The sequence below is a fragment of the Pleurodeles waltl genome, chromosome 8 (genome assembly GCF_031143425.1).
Source record: "Pleurodeles waltl isolate 20211129_DDA chromosome 8, aPleWal1.hap1.20221129, whole genome shotgun sequence".
In the NCBI taxonomy this organism is placed as follows: domain Eukaryota; kingdom Metazoa; phylum Chordata; class Amphibia; order Caudata; family Salamandridae; genus Pleurodeles; species Pleurodeles waltl.
The window spans coordinates 1,179,842,785-1,179,861,984 of NC_090447.1; the positions used below are offsets into that span (position 1 = coordinate 1,179,842,785).

Below are 19,200 nucleotides of genomic sequence, written 5' to 3' on the forward strand. Positions count from 1 at the left end.
CTCGTGTCATTCAGAGTTTAACCAGAGTTTTCACACATTACTTAAATTCGCCATTTCTGGTTCGTCCCTAGTAACGTCTTAAATGACAATCAAGCACGAGTTTATGAACAGATAGCTTGAAGGAAAGCCCCCCCAACCGACGTTTGCAGAATATTATTTTTCTAAACTGTTTTCGCCCCAAATAAACTCCCAGAATTATAATTTTCAATTCTCTTTACAATTGTCACACGAATGTTTCTTTTCTGACATTCTCTTTTCTCACTGTTAAATTGTATTAAACATTTTAAAATTAACAGGCATGGCTTTGTCAGATTCTGGAATCCCATTTCATACATAGCCATTAATGTGGGGACGGTACTTACCTACACTTCTAAAAAATTAACTCTAGACACTTGACATTAATAGTCATTAATAGTCTTTTAACTATGTTGTTGAAACACATTTCAAGCTGAACTCTCTTGTAACAAATAAACTAGGAACACATTGTTCCTCTGAGAAGCAAACACAGGGATCATTTCACCGCAGCAGTGAGGAGTTTGGTTCAGAATGTGAATATGTATTTATTGGTCGGAGCTGAAATTACACCTCTAACAAGATGAAATGGAAGGGTATTTTTTGATGATTAAAATGTTTATTTGCTGTCAAAACTTCAGAAATTACATTTCGAAGTACACAACAAACTTGATTCCAGACTGATGTCAGGCCATGATCTCAGGATATTAATGTGATCAATATCAAAATTAGTGTAAAATTGTTGAAGATTGCATTTTTCACCACATGCAGTGTTACAGCTTCAGGTTAGCTTTTCGGGTTTGCATAAATGTAGTTTCAGGGCGTGTGAGGTCAGGACAGAGAGTTGCCCTGAGTAACAGTCGAGGCCTGGGCTGTCTTGCAGGTGCCGGACGATGACATCATCATCTTTTGCAGCTTGACACCAGAGCACAAGTCTCAAGGTTGCCAACGAGAAAGCGCTTGGCACTGGATCAGGGATGTATTTCTATGTCCACTGTAATTGCTGAATGTCTAGACGGAAATACGTGTTTCTGATGTATTTTAAGTTCACGGTTTCACACTGGCCAATGTTCTGAAAGCGAAACGAAATATGTCTTTTCAAGTTTCAAGACCTTTATTTTGCAACCTGATGATATCACGAGAAATGACACCACATGACCTTTGATTTGACATTGCCATCACAGAAAGTCACGTGATACGATATGGGATCACAATCAGAGGAAATGGTCGTGCGACTTCTCAACTCTATGCTGTCATTAGTATTGAACAACATGATATGAGACACTATGCACTTCTGCTCACAGTGGTGGCTTGGGATCTTTAACCTTTTAACAACCTTATTGACATACATACATGTCTTGAATAGATCCACATGACGTTCTTATGACATATATGTCAGTTGGAGTAAATGACCCTGGCAGCTTTTTCTTTCTTTTTCTTTTCTTTATTTTATCCTTTTCATGGGAAACAGCATCCATCGTTGCCTGGGGGAGGAAGTTTGCCGGTGCCAGATCCTTTCTGGATACCAGCAAATTCTTTAATGGGCCACCCATGCTCAATTCCTGACTCAATTCCCCTCCGCCAAAGATCAAAATGGTGGCGGAGGCAATAGGAGGGCTATGATCTCAGGATATTGACGTGATCAATATCAAAATTGGTGTAAAATTGTTGAAGATAGCTTCTTTCACCACATGCAGTGTTACAGCTTCAGGTTAGCTTTTTAGGTTTGCATAAATGTTGTTTCAGGGTGTGTGAGGTCAGGACAGACTCGCCCTGAGTAATAGTCGAGGCCTGGCCTGTCTTGCAGGTGCTGGACGATGACATCATCATCTTTTGCAGCTTGACATCAGAGCACAAGTTTCAAGCTTGCCAAGGAGAAAGCACTTGGCAACAGGAGGGGCTAAGAGCAGCTATTCCTGCCCTCAGCAACCTGCTAGACCCTCCAGCTCAAGGCAATTTTTTTTGTTGGTGAGAGGATTTCTTCCATCCTCCTTCCCACTACCCGTACCACCCCTCTAACAGAAAACATGAAGAAGAAGGTGAGGATAGATGAGGCATGTTGTTAGGCCCTTTCTTTGTAATGCTCACTCCCTGATTCTGTTTCAGATAGCTCGTTCATCTCCTAGTGATTCTAAATTTAGAAAAAATCCAAACAGCACAAATCTCTGCCCTGGGACACAGATACACTCACATGTCTGTGCCCCAGTGAAGGGCGATGACACTGTTAGAACTTTTTATTATTGTTGGAAACAGGGTCTCTAGTTTGCAGAGGTATACACTTTGTCCAAATAGGGACCACAATCCTAGTCAGGGTAAGTCATACACAATTAAAATTGTCCTGTGCCCACCCCCTGGTAGCTTGGCACTGAGCAGTCAGTCTTAACTTAGAAAGCAATGTGCAAAGTATTTGTGCAATAAATCATACAGTAACACAGTGAAAACACCACAAAATATACACAACAAAGGTTTAGAAAAATATAAGATATTTATCTGGTTAAATTAAGGTAAAAACGTTAAAGATTCAATAAACACAAGTTGAGTTTTCACTTTTGCAAGTTTAAAAAGAGTCTTAAATCTTAGAAATCAACAGTTGTCTCTTGATTTCACAAAGTACCTGGTTTGTGTAAAAAATAACACGCACGGAGACTGCAGAGGAGGAGATGCGGTGAAAAATAGGGTGTTCGTCGGATTTTCTGACACGGCACAGATGATGCGTAGTTTCTTTCCATGATGCAAGGGGCTTTGCATCAATTTCCGGCATGCAGTCTTGGTTCCTCAGACGGGATCTTTTTGACGCCTTTGGATGATGCGTGGAAAACCTAGGCATGCAGGACAAAGTCACAAACGTTGTGCCAATCAGGTATGGCAATGCATAGAATTTTCTGTTGCACAGCAGGTGCTGTGTCAATTCTTCACTCGGGAAGTTGGGCTGCATCGCCCGGTTCAGCGGTGCGTCGATCCGGTAGGGCTGTGCGTCACATTTCTGGCGGCAAGGCAGGCGCTGCGTCGATTCTTCACTCAGGAAGATGGACTGTGTCATTCCGGTTCAACTGTGAGGCAATTTCTCGGTCGCACCACGGCTGTGCATCATTTCCGGCAGGCTGTCGGTCGATTTTCAACGCACAAAGAGTTTCATGAGGAGATGAAGTCTTTTTGGCCCTGAGACTTCGGAAAACATGGGGCAAGCTCAATCCAAACGCTTGGAGAGCAATTCTAAGCTGAATCAGAGGGCAGCAGGGCAGCAGTCCTACTCAGCAAAGCAGTCCAGATGAACCCCTTGGGCAGCCAGGCAGTTCCTCTTGACAGGTTGCAGGTTCAGGTTCAAAAGTGTCTGATTTGGTGGGGTCAGGGACCCAGTTAATATACCCATAAATGTCTTTGAAGTGGGGGAGGCTTCAAATAGTGGTTTTGAAGTGCACAAGTTCCCCTTTCAGTACAGGTCTGTCTGCCAGGGTCCCAGTAGGGGGTTTGGCATTCCTTTGTGTGAAATGTACGTTTCAGGCCCTCCACTCTTCCAGCCCAGGAAGACCCATTCAGTGTTAAGATGAGTGCAGGTATGACTGAGTATCCTCTGTTGTGGTTGCCTGGGTGAAATGCACGAGGAAGCTGTCAACCAGCCCAGCCCAGATGTTGATTGGAGACAAGCTGTAAGGCACAGATGGATTTTAAGTGCAGAGAAATGCTCACTTTCTAAAAGTGGCATTTCTAAAATAGTAATATAAAATCCAACCTCATCAAAAAGCAGGATTTTAGATTACCACTCTGGCCATACGAAATATGACCTGGTTACTCCTTTCTGACCAGAATCTACAACTCAAACATTATGTGAGGGTTGCCCTAATTCTAGCCTATGAAAGGAGCAGGCCTCACACTAGTGGAAAATGAATTTAGGAATTTTCCACTACCGGGACATATAAAGCACACTTGCACATGTCCTGCCTTTTACCTACATAGCACCCTGCCCTATGGGTTACCTAGGATCTACCTTAGGGGTGACTTATATGTAGAAAAAGGGGGGTTAAAGGCTTGGCAAGTACTTTTAAATGTCAAGTCGAAGTGACAGTGAAACTGCACACACATGCCTTGCAATGGCAGGCCTGAGACATTGTTAAGGGGCTACTTATGTGACTGGCACAACCAGTGGTGCAGGCCCACTAGTAGCATTCAGTTTACAGGCCCTGGGCACAAGTAGTTCACGTTACTAGGGACTTACAAATAAATCAAATTTGCCAATTGGGGATGAACTAATGTTACCACATTTAAGGGAGAGAGCACAGGCACTTTAGCACTGGTTAGCAGTGGTAAAGTGTCCAGTGTCCTAAAGCCAGCAAAAATGAGGTCAGAAAAAGAAGAGGAGGAAGGCAAAAGGTGTGGGGGTGACCCTGCAGAGAGACCTTTACCAACACCTATCCTTAATAAAAAATCAAACTTTCAATGGGATGAAGACACACATATGTCTACACCCCAGCGAGGAGTCTAGACCATACCCGGTTCTTTTCTGGGGCACAGAAACACACATCTAGGGCTGAGAGCATCCAGCATGTGGGTCAACCAAGTAACCCCAGATCATTTCTGAGCACTATACACCAAGAAGAGTCCTGCATGATGTGATGTGTAGACATGACCACATTTTCTTCCTCAGAATACCCTACACAGGACAAACATTGGGTATAAAAGCAGAATGACTTTATATTTGTATAAAAGACAATCCCATAATGTAGGAACAACAACACTCACACCCAGTGTTTCCACACTTCTATCAGTTAAAACAGTACCTCATATGCGTGGGTTGGCCTATTGTAGCTGACTGGAAGAGGCAAATTAAGTGACCTTGTGACATCAATATAGTGGTATTATTCTCTTCACATGGTCACAATGTTGGCCCAGTCCTCTGCTGTGCAAGAGGATCACCTTCATGTGCAGTATGGTTTTCAATAGGAACAGTGTGGGAAATTCTGTAGTTGTCTGTCACAGAAAATGGAAAAATTGTGTTTTTCCTATCATACTTTGACATTTGCAGGGATTCTTGGCAATAAAATTTGCTTGAATTCATGTAAACCACATCACCATGGATTCCTCTGTGTCTATAGTTTTCATAAATGTCTTGGGTTGGGCATTTCCTCTAGGTGCCTGCTGACCCTGCACTCAAATGCTGTAGACATCCCAATGCCCCCTCATCAAAAACATTTTGTGGTGTCATTGTATGGATCCTGGCTCAGCCCATGCCTCATAACCAGACACTGAGAAGACCAACGAAAATAAGTATTTGGGTGAACCTGTGGGTCAAATCTGTTCCTTCATGAGGGAGACTGGAGAGAATTACTATGTTTTTCAAAAAAGCCCAAAATCTGGCAAACATCATGCTCAGCACAATCCTGAAGCCAGTCAAACAGGGTGATGTAGGCCTGGCACCCAGAAATAAAAACCTTATATTCCATAGATGGTAAAAGTATATGATTGTGTTTGGTTTATATATGGCACAGAATTAATATCTGAGATTAAAAGGGAAGGACCTAAACTGGGATTTCACTTGCAACTGCTTTCCAAATTTCCAAACTTCTCTGCACCCAGTCTACCTCTTGTGGACATCCTTAACTCATTGAAAACCAATGCATTTTTAGTACCCCCGTGCTTCTGAGACCCAGAGGAACGCATGGATATGACCCTGCATGAGGGAGTCTTGAGGGAATTACCATTTTTTGGGAACAAATGTTAAGAAAGAAAAATCTTACAAACAATCCGTTCAGTGCAATTGTGTGGCCAGCCAATCGAGGTGAGTGAGGACTGGCAACCAACAATAGAAACCATAAAATGTGTAAAGGTTAAATGTATATGGCTGTTTATGTATTCAAGGAATGGGGTTGATATCTGAGACCAAACCATTGGTTCCCTAAACCGTGATTTCACTACTACTACTTGAGACCTAGCCTGCATATATATGAATCTTGGAAAATGTCCAAAACCATTCAAAGGCGATTGTCTACAGATACAGCAGTGGTGGACAGAGGAGTGATAGGGCTTGGGGCAGGCAGCTGAGAGGGGGGTGGGGATACTTTTGAAATAAAGAGAGAAGACTGGAAAGGAGTGGTAGGAGGAGGGCCAACAAAGAATGACAGGCATAGGGAGAGAAAATAACTTCGCTAGCCCATCAAAGCATGATATGAGCAGTGGAAAGATTCAACTCATGTAGTCAAAACAAAGTGAAACTACAATGCTCATTCAGGGGTACAAACAAAAAAATAAAGATAAACACCGTTGAATCAGGGGCAGGGGTCTGAGATAGACCAGAAAGCTGCTGAATGATGAGGAAGGGGCACCTTGGCCTTCTGCGTTTGAAAAGCTGTAACATTCTGAGTTGATGAAGCAAAAGGCTAAACTTGGGAGAAATTATCCTAAGGAAGCAATTCTACTAAACATGTGGGATTATTTATGCCTCTATAAATGCTTTTAAGGTTCTGTTATTAGACTCTCAAACTATTCTCAACAAATGGAGTGGAAGACTTTAGTGTGCATAAAGTGAAGGTTGACAGTTTTCATATCAAAACAATCAGGAACTGAAAGATGGGACGCCATCAATAAATATAAGAAGGATATTTATTATGAATAATTATATATGAGTAACTGTGACAGGATCCTACCATTTGTATAAGGGGGAGAGGGATCATTACGTATTACTTTCAGTATATCTGTATGTTTGTGTTTATAGTAAATAAAGAATTCTTTATTAAAAAACATCTATTTATTCCAACTGCGTGCTTTCTAAGCACACCAAATTTCTTCTATAGAAAGAACAGTCTATAGATGGTGCTACAAGACATCATCAATAATAATAGGTTATTTGGTCATGGCTACAGACAGCTTTAGCTGTCTGCCTCCACTAAACAGGGAGAAAAAAGGACAATATTGTGTTCAGGAAGGAAAACCTGGCATGAATGTTGCCCTCCTGGACTTACATTGGGTCTGTCTTCTGAGCCTGGCTGAAGCTCTCTTGCCATATCTAACCCTCTGCACTCTGTTGACCTTCGTGAAATTACTGATCCTACTCCTCCCTGCATATCTTCTCTCTTCTGTTCTTACTCATCTTCATCTGAATGCCCTGCTGCATGTTCGCAAATTAATAGTGGCTTCCACATCCGCTCTATGTCGACTGCTGGCAGGGCTGTACTGAAAAACGAAATCAGTCTTGGCAAAAATGCTGAAACCAGCCCCAAAGTGCAGGAGGAGACTTCTAGCTGGGGCTAGGGAGCTTTTTTGTTTTGCAAGTAGCCCATTGAGCCCTGAAAGCAATCACCTATCCCGCAGCCCACTGGGAACACTCCGGAGTGGTGGAATACAGGCCTGCTCTGACTGTTAGACACTACTAGGCAATCCACGATAGACACTGGTGAGGCTTTCCCATCCACTTGTTTCATATAGATCAAAAGTGTTTTCCCAGTCTCTGTGTTCTGTTTATGCATTTTACTTGGATAAATTGCTGGATTCCTATTTCATTTATCAATCTGTTTAATTTGTTTACATTAGGCCTGCATTACAGCTGCAATAGTGGCCTCTTGCAAGGTGTTGTCCCTGTGTTATGAGGCATGGATGGTATCTTGTTCCAAAAGTTGTTTGACCACAACTATTAAGGCTGCATTTGTTGTTGGTATGCAGTTGCTTTTCTGATGTGAGATAGACTTTGTAACGGCATGGTGATTCTGCCACATTGCATTTCCCCCCGTGCCATTTTACCTTCTGATTCTGGGTTTCACAGGTTAGAATGAGGAATAACACGCAGGGTAAAATTTGCCTTAAAGCAAACCAAAGGTTTTCCCTCCTTCCAACAATATTCCCTCCTTGCACATTCCTCCTGGAGTCTGACCAGGGCTTTCTGAAATGTGGCTTTCAAATGGCTTCTGCTTGTCAGAATGGTCTTGTTGATTCTGGCCAATGAAGAAAGGTGTTCCAACCAATTACAGAGCATACTGTGACGTTTGAGCCAATAGTGGACAAGGACCTGGAAAAAGGGAGGTTCTAAGAGGATCATGCGTGTTGATCTAATGCCCTGCAACAGCAAAACTGCAGTATGATTACAGCTCTCCATTGATTTCAAGGCAGCTTCATGGATAAGTTGAGTTGCGGAATTGGTGGTTGCTTGCACCATGCAGAATGTGAGACGTGCAGTATATAATGTTTATGGTTTGCCTATCAAAGGTTGCACACGTTTTGTTTCCTAATAGGTACCTTTAACTATTTTTAACAGAGCAAATTCTTTTCAGTATTTATTTCAGAACAGGCTTCTTACCTCCTCCTCGAGCATTCCTGGTCCCAGTCCTTACCAACTGCATTGTTGAGTCACTGCAGTTAGAAGGCACTGCAGTTAGTAAGTATTGGAAGGAGGCATGCAGAATCGGAGTAAGGAAGATTATTTAGAACATAAGAGGGACTTGTCTCTCGTGCCTAACTGGGGCACGTAGGCACGGTAGCATTGGACCATGCTTGTCAACAGGAAAACAGGAGGTACATTTTATTGTCGCCTTTCCGTAGTTCCCTTATGCTCTGTCACAAACCATAGAATCGTCTTCACTGCAGAGTGGGATTGGAAAGGGGCTGCTGCTTCCTGCGCCCTGGGCCTGGAACAGAGAAACCTGGCAAACACCACAGAGTAGTACCATAGAACTCTGTAGCCCCAACCCTTTAGGGGGTACCACTCAGCCCCAAGCCAATGAGTGAGATGCAGGATACTCGGCGGCCCGCAATCACATTCTGCTGGGGCCCCCACCATTCTGGGTTACGCCACCAAAACACCACAGGTTGGTACATGTGATTTAATTCACACAACACTGTGTATATTTATAATTTCTTGTAGGTTTCCAGACTTCTCAGTGTGAAAACTCTCGCAAGGTCTGCACAGATTATTATAACTTCATTGCACATTAATGCCTCAATGAATATTAATATGCTGATTGCAATATTATACCAAGCAAAGTTAGGTTTGAAAGGATAACACTCATTTAAATGTAACATACTGAGAAATCAACTTACGACATAATTAGTAAGCACAATTCTAAATATTTAATGACATTCACTGTGGGCAATACACAGAGTTTCATTGGTCATGATTTAGATTTATGTTTTTAAAAAGTCATAGTGTACGTGTGTGCACAGTGCACATGATAACCAAAAGACAAAAAAGGTACAACCTGTGTTGGTAAACAGGTCTGAGTGGGTGTGTGAGTGGGAGAAAGAGATTGAAAGAGAGGGAGAGAGAGAAATAGAGGGAGAGAGAGAGAGCGCTGTAGGCTTTGATGGATGATATACTTAGAATGAGATGTTTCCGGACAAATTGAAAAGAAAAATATATTTGTTAATTAAACAGAGTGAGATCACCTTTCGCTATGGATCTAATTTGAAAAGAAAATAAATCAGAGAAATTACTTCTAACACACCTACAGTGGAACCCTCAACCTTTGAAGTAGAGGCCTGAGACCTTAACCACTAAGCCACAGATGACTCTTTACTACATGGTATCCACAAAAAGCTATGACATTCAAACTGAAAGGTGTGATGGGAAAAACATGTAAATGTTGCTCCAGTAGGCATCCTTAATATTGACAAAACTAGTAAATAAACAGACAAGCTACCAGCTCCTGCTGTCAGAAAGTGGGTTCCCACCAAGCAAAAGTAAACAGCTGTGTCCCTGGGCTGGGCACCCTGGGACATGGCAGGAGCTGGCCCTGGGGGGACGCGGTCCCCAGGGCCATTATTGGCTCCTCACAGGGGGCATGTGGCCCCCCTCCAGCGAGCATTGCCCTGGGGAGATGATGGTTCCTGGGGATTGGGCATCCGAAACGGACCCCTTCACTATTTTATTGTAGCCCCGGGGAGGTGGTGGTCCCTGGGGCTTCTGCGGGGCTGTGACCCCCTGCACTGTATTTATGGAAAGCCCTAGGGTGGTCCGCAAGGCTGTGGAGGGGGCCACATGGCCCCCCACATCATATTTCTCTGAAGACCCAGGAAGGTGGGTGTCCCTGGGGTTGCGGGGGGCACGCGCCCTCACATTACTTTCCATTTGAGCCCCAGGAGATGGCAGCACCTAGGGCAACAATATGCCCAGGACGGGGGGCCTGTTTACCCCCTCCTTATATTTTCAATGCCCCTGGTACCTGGCCCACCCCGGGGCTTATTGAAAAACAGGCGTGGGACACCATGCTTGTTTTTTCTTTAATTATTACAGTGAATAGGCGATGACATCGTGAATTTGTGGCACAAATATTTTGACAAAAGTGTTTTTATGCTCTGGTGGGGTACCTTTGGGACCCCAGCAGCAGGGCTAAGGGGTCAGGATGACTCTACTCTGGCCCCTTTTCCTTTTTTTTGCGTTTGTTGTTGGGACTCGGCTAAAGCGAGTGTTAAGATGGCCGCCAACACTTCTTGGTTAAAGTGTTGACAGCCAATTAGAGTTCTGCATTTCCTTGCACAAGCTCCTCATTATTCGTGAAGACATTGCAATGGATCTGCAGCCCTAGATATACAAATTTGTTTTCCCTTTAATATCTCCTAAACTACTGAACTGATTTACACCACATAAATGCGAGTGTGATCTTGGTACCAAAAGCTAGCTGACTGACAATCTTGTGTCATTCTGTCCAGCAGTTTGGGCTGTAGTCATGTCTAAAGGTCCTATGGGAATTAACATGGGAAAATAAACTTTTTTGCCCCCCCCCCCTTTTTCTCGGCCCCCTGATTGATGGATCATCTCATAACTTTCCACGTGCCACGCAAATTATCAGGGCACTTTTTTGGCAATATTTTGTGAAGATTCATCTAAAGGTGTCACAAATATAGGGAAGTCAAAAACATTTTTGCTATGGAAACATGCTCCTAATTATAACTACCTAGTGTCAACAGCCACTAGGTAATGTATAATATACTTACGTATAGACTTTCGCCACCTCTCTTCATCCATTGGTCTGTTGTTGTGTCATTCACTGTTTGCTTCCACGCACTACAGCACGTAACATGGGGCAGTAGGTCAGTCTACTTAAAACACTGGTTAACTTCACTTTGAGTGTCTGCATTTTGCCCTTGCACTAGGAGCACATCTGTACACAAGCTAATTCCCTTCAGTGTCATTTACTTCCTAATTACTTTAGTGGTGCCTTTGTGTTTAGAGCCTGATGTGATAGCAGGACAGTTCTGATGCGAAAACAGGCACATTCCATCTTTATCAGATCCCAACTCCTGTCAAAGCTGTTGTAAATTCCTTTTGGAGTGGTTTGCTTTTCTGACTGCTGCTATTTCATAGCATACCAGATTGTGTCCATTTGAAACTGTATTAAGTTATTCACTTTTTTCTTTATCATCTTCCTTCTTTCTTTCGTTCATTCTTTCTTTCCTTCTTTCCTTCTATTTCATTTCTTGCCTTCTTCCTATCTTGCCTCCTTTTCTTCTTTCATTCTTGCCTTCTTTCTTTCATGCCTTCTTTTCTTCCTACTTTCTTGTCCTTTTTCCTTATTGCCATATTTCTTTCTTGCTTGTTTTCCTATATTCTTGACATCTTTCGTTATTGCCTTCTTTAATTCTTTCTTTCCTTCTTTCTTCTCTTCTTGCCTTCTTTAATTCATTCTTTCTAGCATCCTTCCCTTTTTCCTTCTTGCCTTCTTCCTTTCTTTTATCCTTCCTTCCGTCCTTCCTTCCTCCCTTCATTCTTTTATTCTTCCTTCCGACCTTCCGACCTTTCTTACTTTCTTTCTTTCTTTCTTTCTTCCCAAAGGAGAGCAGTTTGTAGCCAGTGCGGAAATGATAGACGGTTTTAGATCTATTTTAGCCAAGGCCCTTTGATTTCAATATAGCTCTGTGTGTAACCCAGTTGCTTATAGGGTTTCAGTCAGACCTCATCTATTTGTCTGTGGTTGGTGGCATTTACATTTTAATTTCACCCACTCCAGCATGCAGTAAGAGGATGCAATGCTTCCCCCACTTCTGCTTTTGGCTGACTTCTTTATTAGTTCCGGCTGACTTGACCATTAGTTCACTATTATTCACCTCCTTCACAAGGAATACTAAAGTATTGTGTGTGTGTTTTTTTGAAAGATCAGAACAACTTTATTTGCTTGTAGCAGATTGTTAGAAATGGGGTTTTTGGTTGGCAGTTAGGTTGCCCTCTGTCCAAGCAAGAACCCTCACTCTAGTCAGGGTAAGTCACACACAATCCAAAATCAGCCTGTGCTCACCCTCCGGTAGCTTGGCACGAGCAGTCAGGCTTAACTTAGAAGGCAATGTGTAAAGCATTTGTGCAATAAATCATACAACACCATAGCATAACACTACAAAAATACACCACACAGTATTTAGAAAAATATATAATATTTATCTGGGTAATTGTAGGTCAAAACGATCAAAGTTGCAATACGAATTTGTAAAGATATCACTGAAAAGTGATATTAAGTGTCTTTGAGTCTTTAAAAAAGCAATAAAGTGTCTTTCAAGCACAGAGTACCTGGTTTCTGGTGGGAAATCTCTTCAAAGGGCCACAGGAGAAGAGATGCGTGGAAAAAGGGGTGTGTGCGTCGATTTCTTCTCAGCACACACAGACTTGCGTCGTTCTTTTCCACGCGGGGAAGTCGGGCGTCGTTTTCCGGCGCGCAGACAGTCTCTTTTTGTGGATCGCGGGGATTACCAGATGTCCCGGGTCTGTGCGTGGATTCTCCTGCTTACTTTCCGGCTGCGCGTCGTTCTGCGGGGCTGCGCGTCGAAGTTTCGATCTCACGGTAGGCGTCGCGTCGATTTCTCCTTGGAAGTCGGGCGGCGTTGTCCTTGCGAGGCCGTGCGTCGAAATTTTGGTCTCACGGCAGGCGTCGCGTCGATTTCACCTTGGAAGTCGGGCGGCGTTGTCCTTGCGAGGCCGTGCGTCAAAGTTTCGCACTCACGGTAGGCGTCGCGTCGATTTCTCCTGGAAAGTCGGGCGGCTTTGTCCTTGCGAGGTTGTGCGTCGAAGTCTCGATCGTCCCGAGGGCGTCGCGGCGATCAGCGTCGGTGTGCGGCGTTTTTCTCGCCGCGAAACAAGCTGTGCGTCGAAATTTTCGGCGCACGGAGCGTCCAAGTGAAAGGAAGAAGTCTTTTTGGTCCTGAGACTTCAAGGAACAGGAGGCAAGCTCTATCCAAGCCCTTGGAGAGCACTTTCACAGCCAGACAAGAGTTCAGCAAGGCAGCAGGGCAACAGCAAGACAGCAGTCCTTTGTAGAAAGCAGACAGGTGAGTCCTTTGGGCAGCCAGGCAGTTCTTCTTGGCAGGATGTAGTTTCTGGTTCAGGTTTCTTCTCCAGCAAGTGTCTGATGAGGTAGGGCAGAGGCCCTGTTTTATACTAAGTTGTGCCTTTGAAGTGGGAGTGACTTCAAAGAGTCTCTAAGAAATGCACCAAGTTCCCTTTCAGTTCAATCCTGTCTGCCAGAGTCCCAGTAGGGGGTGTGGCAGTCCTTTGTGTGAGGGCAGGCCCTCCACCCTCCCAGCCCAGGAAGACCCATTCAAAATGCAGATGTATGCAAGTGAGGCTGAGTACCTTGTGTTTGGGGTGTGTCTGAGTGAATGCACAAGGAGCTGTCAACTAAACCTAGCCAGACGTGGATTGAAGGGCACAACAAGTTTTTAATGCAAAGAAATGCTCACTTTCTAAAAGTGGCATTTCTAGAATAGTAATATTAAATCCGACTTCACCAGTCAGCAGGATTTTATATTACCATTCTGGCCATACTAAATATGACCCTCCTGCTCCTTTCAGATCAGCAGCTGCCACTTCAACAGTGTATGAGGGCAGCCCCAATGTTAGCCTATGAAGGGAGCAGGTCTCACAGTAGTGTAAAAACGAATTTAGGAGTTTTACACTACCAGGACATATAACTACACAGGTACATGTCCTGCCTTTTACCTACACAGCACCCTGCTCTAGGGGTTACCTAGGGCACACATTAGGGATGACTTATATGTAGAAAAAGGGGAGTTCTAGGCTTGGCAAGTACTTTTAAATGCCAAGTCGAAGTGGCAGTGAAACTGCACACACAGGCCTTGCAATGGCAGGCCTGAGACAAGGTTAAGGGGCTACTGAGGTGGGTGGCACAACCAGTGCTGTAGGCCCACTAGTAGCATTTAATCTACATGCCCTAGGCACATGTAGTGCACTCTACTAGGGACTTACAGGTAAATTAAATATTCAATCATGGATAAACCAATCAATAGTACAATTTACACAGAGAGCATATGCACTTTAGCACTGGTTAGCAGTGGTAAAGTGCTCAGAGGTCAAAAGCCAACAACAACAGGTCGGAAAAAATAGGAGGAAGGAGGCAAAAAGTTTGGGGATGTCCCTGTCAAAAAGCCAGGTCCAACATGACCCCCTACCAGCCTAAAGCCAGGGGAGAACAATCACTATCCTGATGTACTTCCCTGTTTGAGGCGACAGAACAAGGACCCAGGCCCACAACAGCAGGGGCATGCTCCAGTTCTTCGCCTTCCTGACTCCAATTGGATCCCTCTGTCCATACTCTCAGGGCCCACTAAGCCCATCCATGGGGAACCTTTCTCCTTTCCTGCGGATCCCATCTGTGCAACACCTAACCTTACATTGCTCACAGATGTATCCCAGGAGCAGGATAGTACCACCAGGACCAACACAGTGGTGTTGCCCATTCTATCCCCGGGGTGTGACACTTGTCCCCTCCCCCGGGATAACTCTGTCCACCCGGACAGCAAGCCACTGTGGTTACTGACAGTTGTCAGGGATGAGAGCCAGGCCCCAGGCCTCTCAAAGCTCTCCCACCACTGTGGCTGTGGAGAGTGGGGGGCGGAAGCCCCAGGTGCTGGGCACCCTTTAACCACTCTCCCTTCCACCAGGTCAGGGATGACAGCCTGAACCGGGTCCTCCCCTCTGGGGCTCTGTACCCTCCCTCCTGGAGCGGTACCCCCAGAGTCCACCATGGTCAGGGTGCTTATAGAAGTCGCCCTGTACCATTCCTCCACCAGTGCAGGGCTGTTAACCTGCAACTGGCCCTCCAACCTGGGGTCTGTACCTTCAGGTTGGACTAGGGCCCGGGGTGAGGCTTCCCTCCCCCTGCCCTCCCTTCTGGGGTCCAGCACCCTCCAACTAGGAGTGGCCTCCTCAGAAGACAATAGGGTAGGGGCACTGTTATCAGTAGCCCCTCTCTCCAGGTCCGGGGGGACACCCTGAACCTGGTCTTCCAGCCCCGGGTCTGTACCCTCAGACTGGATCACTGCCTGGCAAACCAGGACTTTCTGGGAGGCACACCTACCCCCCACCAGGTCAGAGTTTAACCTCTGTACCTGACCATTCAACTCAGAGTCGCCACCCTGAAGTTGAACAATTGCCTGGCACGCCAGGACTTCCTGGAGGGCACACTGACCCTCCACCAGGTCAGAGTTTAACCTCTGAACTGGGCCATTCAACTCAGAGTCACCACCCTGAAGTTGAACAATTGCCTGGCGCACCAGGATTTTCTGGGAGGCACACCTACCTCCCACCAGGTCAGAGTTTAACCTCTGAGCCTGGTTCCCCAACCCAGGGTCACCACCCTGAGGTTGGGCAATTGCCTGGCACGCCAGGACTTTCTGGGGGGCACACCTACCCCCCCCAGGTCAGAGTTTAACCTCTGAACCTGGTCATCCAACCCAGAGTCAACACCCTGAGGTTGGACAATTGCCTGGCACAGCAGGGCTTCTTGGGAGGCACACCTACCTCCCACCAGGTCAGAGTTTAACCTCTGAACCTGGGTATCCAACCCAGAGTCACCACCCTGAGGTTGAACAATTGCCTGGCACGCCAGGACTTTCTGGGGGGCACACCTACCCCCCACCAGGTCAGAGTTTAACCTCTGAACCCGGTTATCCAACCCAGAGTCAGCACTCTGAGGTTGAACAATTGCCTGGCACGCCAGGACTTTCTGGGGGGCACACCTACCCCCCACCTGGTCAGAGTTTAACCCCTGAACCTGGTTAGCCAACCCAGAGTCACCTCCCTGAGGTTGAACCATTGCCTGGCAGGCCAGGACTTTCAGGGAGGCACACCTACCTCCCACCAGGTCAGAGTTTAACCTCTGAGCCTGGTTCTCCAACCCAGGGTCACCACCCTGAGGTTGAACCATTGCCTGGTATACCAGGACTTTCTGGGGGGCACATCTACCCCCCACCAGGTCAGAGTTTGACCTCTGAACCTGACCATCCAACCCAGAGTCAACACCCTGAGGTTGGACAATCGCCTGGCACAGCAGGACTTCTTGGGAGGCACACCTACCTCCCACCCGGTCAGAGTTTGACCTCTTCACCGGGTAAGCCAACCCAGAGTCACCACCCTGAAGTTGAGCCATTGCCTGGCATTCCAGGACTTTCTGGGGGGCACATCTACCCCCCACCAGGTCAAAGTTTAACCTCTGAACCCGGTTATCCAACCCAGAGTCACCACCCTGAGGTTGAATCTTTGCCTGGCATGCCAGGACTTCCTGGGGGGCACTCTCACCCCCCACAAGGGACACGCCGTCCCCAAGGGCCACACAAGAGTCTGGTTGGCGCAGGTCTCCCGACCTCTGCCCATCCGGCAGAGTCTGGGTTTCCCCCAAACCAGAAACGGTCTCACCTGGGTCATTCCTGGGGGGCTCTGCTCTCAGAGCTGACCCCTGACTTTCAAGATCCTCCACTGGGGTCTGCCACCCCCTCTCAACCCTATGTCTGGACTTCTGCACCCCCTCACTAGGAGTGGTACTGCCAGACACCAGAACTGTTGGGATGCTGTCTACAGTCATCCCCCCAAGTTCTTCTGACACTGCGGGGCTTCCCTCAAAAGGTGGCCCTACGGTACAGGTTAGGCTCTGAGACCTACCTGGGACACTACAATCCTCTCCCACCTCACCTGGTCGGGAACCACCCAGACCACTCCTTTCAGGAGCACCCCCAAATGCCTCTTCAGACTCTCTGGTACTCACCCAAAAGTCTGCCTCCACTGTAAGTTCCCTGGGGTCAGAGAACTCACACTCCACCTGGTGTTGGCGTAGCTCTGGAAAATAAGGACCAGACATATGCTCTCCAGCAATTACATCACTCTGCCCTTCACATGTATTAACCACAGTACCCTTCACCCAACCACCCAGTAACTCAACCTTGGAAAAGCACTCTACTTCACCCTCCTGAGACTGGTGAGACAGTATCTGTCTGTCCCTGACACTCAACCCAAACTCTTCTGGGATGTCTCTACACTCTATATCCGGGACGTCCACCAGGGGGGAACCCTCTTCTCTGTCACTCTCTGCTAGAGTCAGTAAAGTGTCCCTCCCCCCAGTAGGAATATGACTCCCTGTGCCAGTTCCCCAATCCTTCTCAGGGACCCTGTGCATAACGGGAACTACCTCATACCCTTGAACTGCCTGGGGTGTGTCAACTCCCTTCTTCAAGTTGGGCACCACATCTCTGGGCTTGTGCCCTTCTTCAGCAGTACTAGATGCAAGATTTTTGCTGCCACCATCTGAACTGGACTCAGCCCTTCCGGCCTCCAGTTTCAGCTCTTTACAGCTCAGCTCTTGAGCTGCAATCTTTTCTTCTTCCAGGGCTAAAAGTCTTTTTGCCTCAACCTCTGCAAGATACTCCTCTAATTGTTGCTCCTGTCGCCTTTGACTTCGGAGCCATTCATCTATTTCTGGGTCACTGTCCAACTCTGAGTAGCCTTCCTCCTCCTCTGAGTAGTCTTCCTCCTCATCTGAGGGGTACTTAGTCATTTGGTTTCTTGCTGCCTCTCTCTCTGCCCATCTTTCCTCCCCCCAGACTATGTAGTGATGGAGCATCTCCGCTTTAGTAGATCTCCTTGCTACAGGAAGGCCCCATTGTCTGCAAAGCTTCCTTAGGTCAGCCTTAGTGAGGTGGTCAGTACGAACAAAGAATGAGTCGGTACACAATCCCATTTTGATAAGATCTTATCAGCAAAAACCAAAATCCAAAGTCCAAAATATCAATAGTATATCCAGGAGGACATCAGAGAACCAAGAGCCAAAAAAGATGAAAAATCAAGTTGACCTTCAACTGTGGGTAGGTAGTGAAATACTTAGCTACTGTATGTCACTGCACAAACACAAGTCCTATCCTCACCGCTGATCACCAATGTTAGAAATGGGGTTTTTGGTTGGCAGTTAGGTTGCCCTCTGTCCAAGCAAGAACCCTCACTCTAGTCAGGGTAAGTCACACACAATCCAAAATCAGCCTGTGCTCACCCTCCGGTAGCTTGGCACGAGCAGTCAGGCTTAACTTAGAAGGCAATGTGTAAAGCATTTGTGCAATAAATCATACAACACCATAGCATAACACTACAAAAATACACCACACAGTATTTAGAAAAATATATAATATTTATCTGGGTAATTGTAGGTCAAAACGATCAAAGTTGCAATACGAATTTGTAAAGATATCACTGAAAAGTGATATTAAGTGTCTTTGAGTCTTTAAAAAAGCAATAAAGTGTCTTTCAAGCACAGAGTACCTGGTTTCTGGTGGGAAATCTCCTCAGAGGGCCACAGGAGAAGAGATGCGTGGAAAAAGGGGTGTGTGCGTCGATTTCTTCTCAGCACACACAGACTTGCGTCGTTCTTTTCCACGCGGGGAAGTCGGGCGTCGTTTTCCGGCGCGCAGACAGTCTCTTTTTGTGGATCGCGGGGATTACCAGATGTCCCGGGTCTGTGCGTGGATTCTCCTGCTTACTTTCCGGCTGCGCGTCGTTCTGCGGGGCTGCGCGTCGAAGTTTCGATCTCACGGTAGGCGTCGCGTCGATTTCTCCTTGGAAGTCGGGCGGCGTTGTCCTTGCGAGGCCGTGCGTCGAAATTTTGGTCTCACGGCAGGCGTCGCGTCGATTTCACCTTGGAAGTCGGGCGGCGTTGTCCTTGCGAGGCCGTGCGTCAAAGTTTCGCACTCACGGTAGGCGTCGCGTCGATTTCTCCTGGAAAGTCGGGCGGCTTTGTCCTTGCGAGGTTGTGCGTCGAAGTCTCGATCGTCCCGAGGGCGTCGCGTCGATCAGCATCGGTGTGCGGCGTTTTTCTCGCCGCGAAACAAGCTGTGCGTCGAAATTTTCGGCGCACGGAGCGTCCAAGTGAAAGGAAGAAGTCTTTTTGGTCCTGAGACTTCAAGGAACAGGAGGCAAGCTCTATCCAAGCCCTTGGAGAGCACTTT

At 46.3% G+C, this 19,200-nt stretch overlaps 1 protein-coding gene across 2 annotated transcripts in view; it reads left to right on the forward strand.

Moving 5' to 3' along the window:
- Positions 1–19,200, forward strand: part of ENOX1 (ecto-NOX disulfide-thiol exchanger 1) — a 2,146,160-nt gene that overhangs the window by 597,906 nt on the left and 1,529,054 nt on the right. The gene's annotated exons all lie outside the window — the stretch shown is intronic.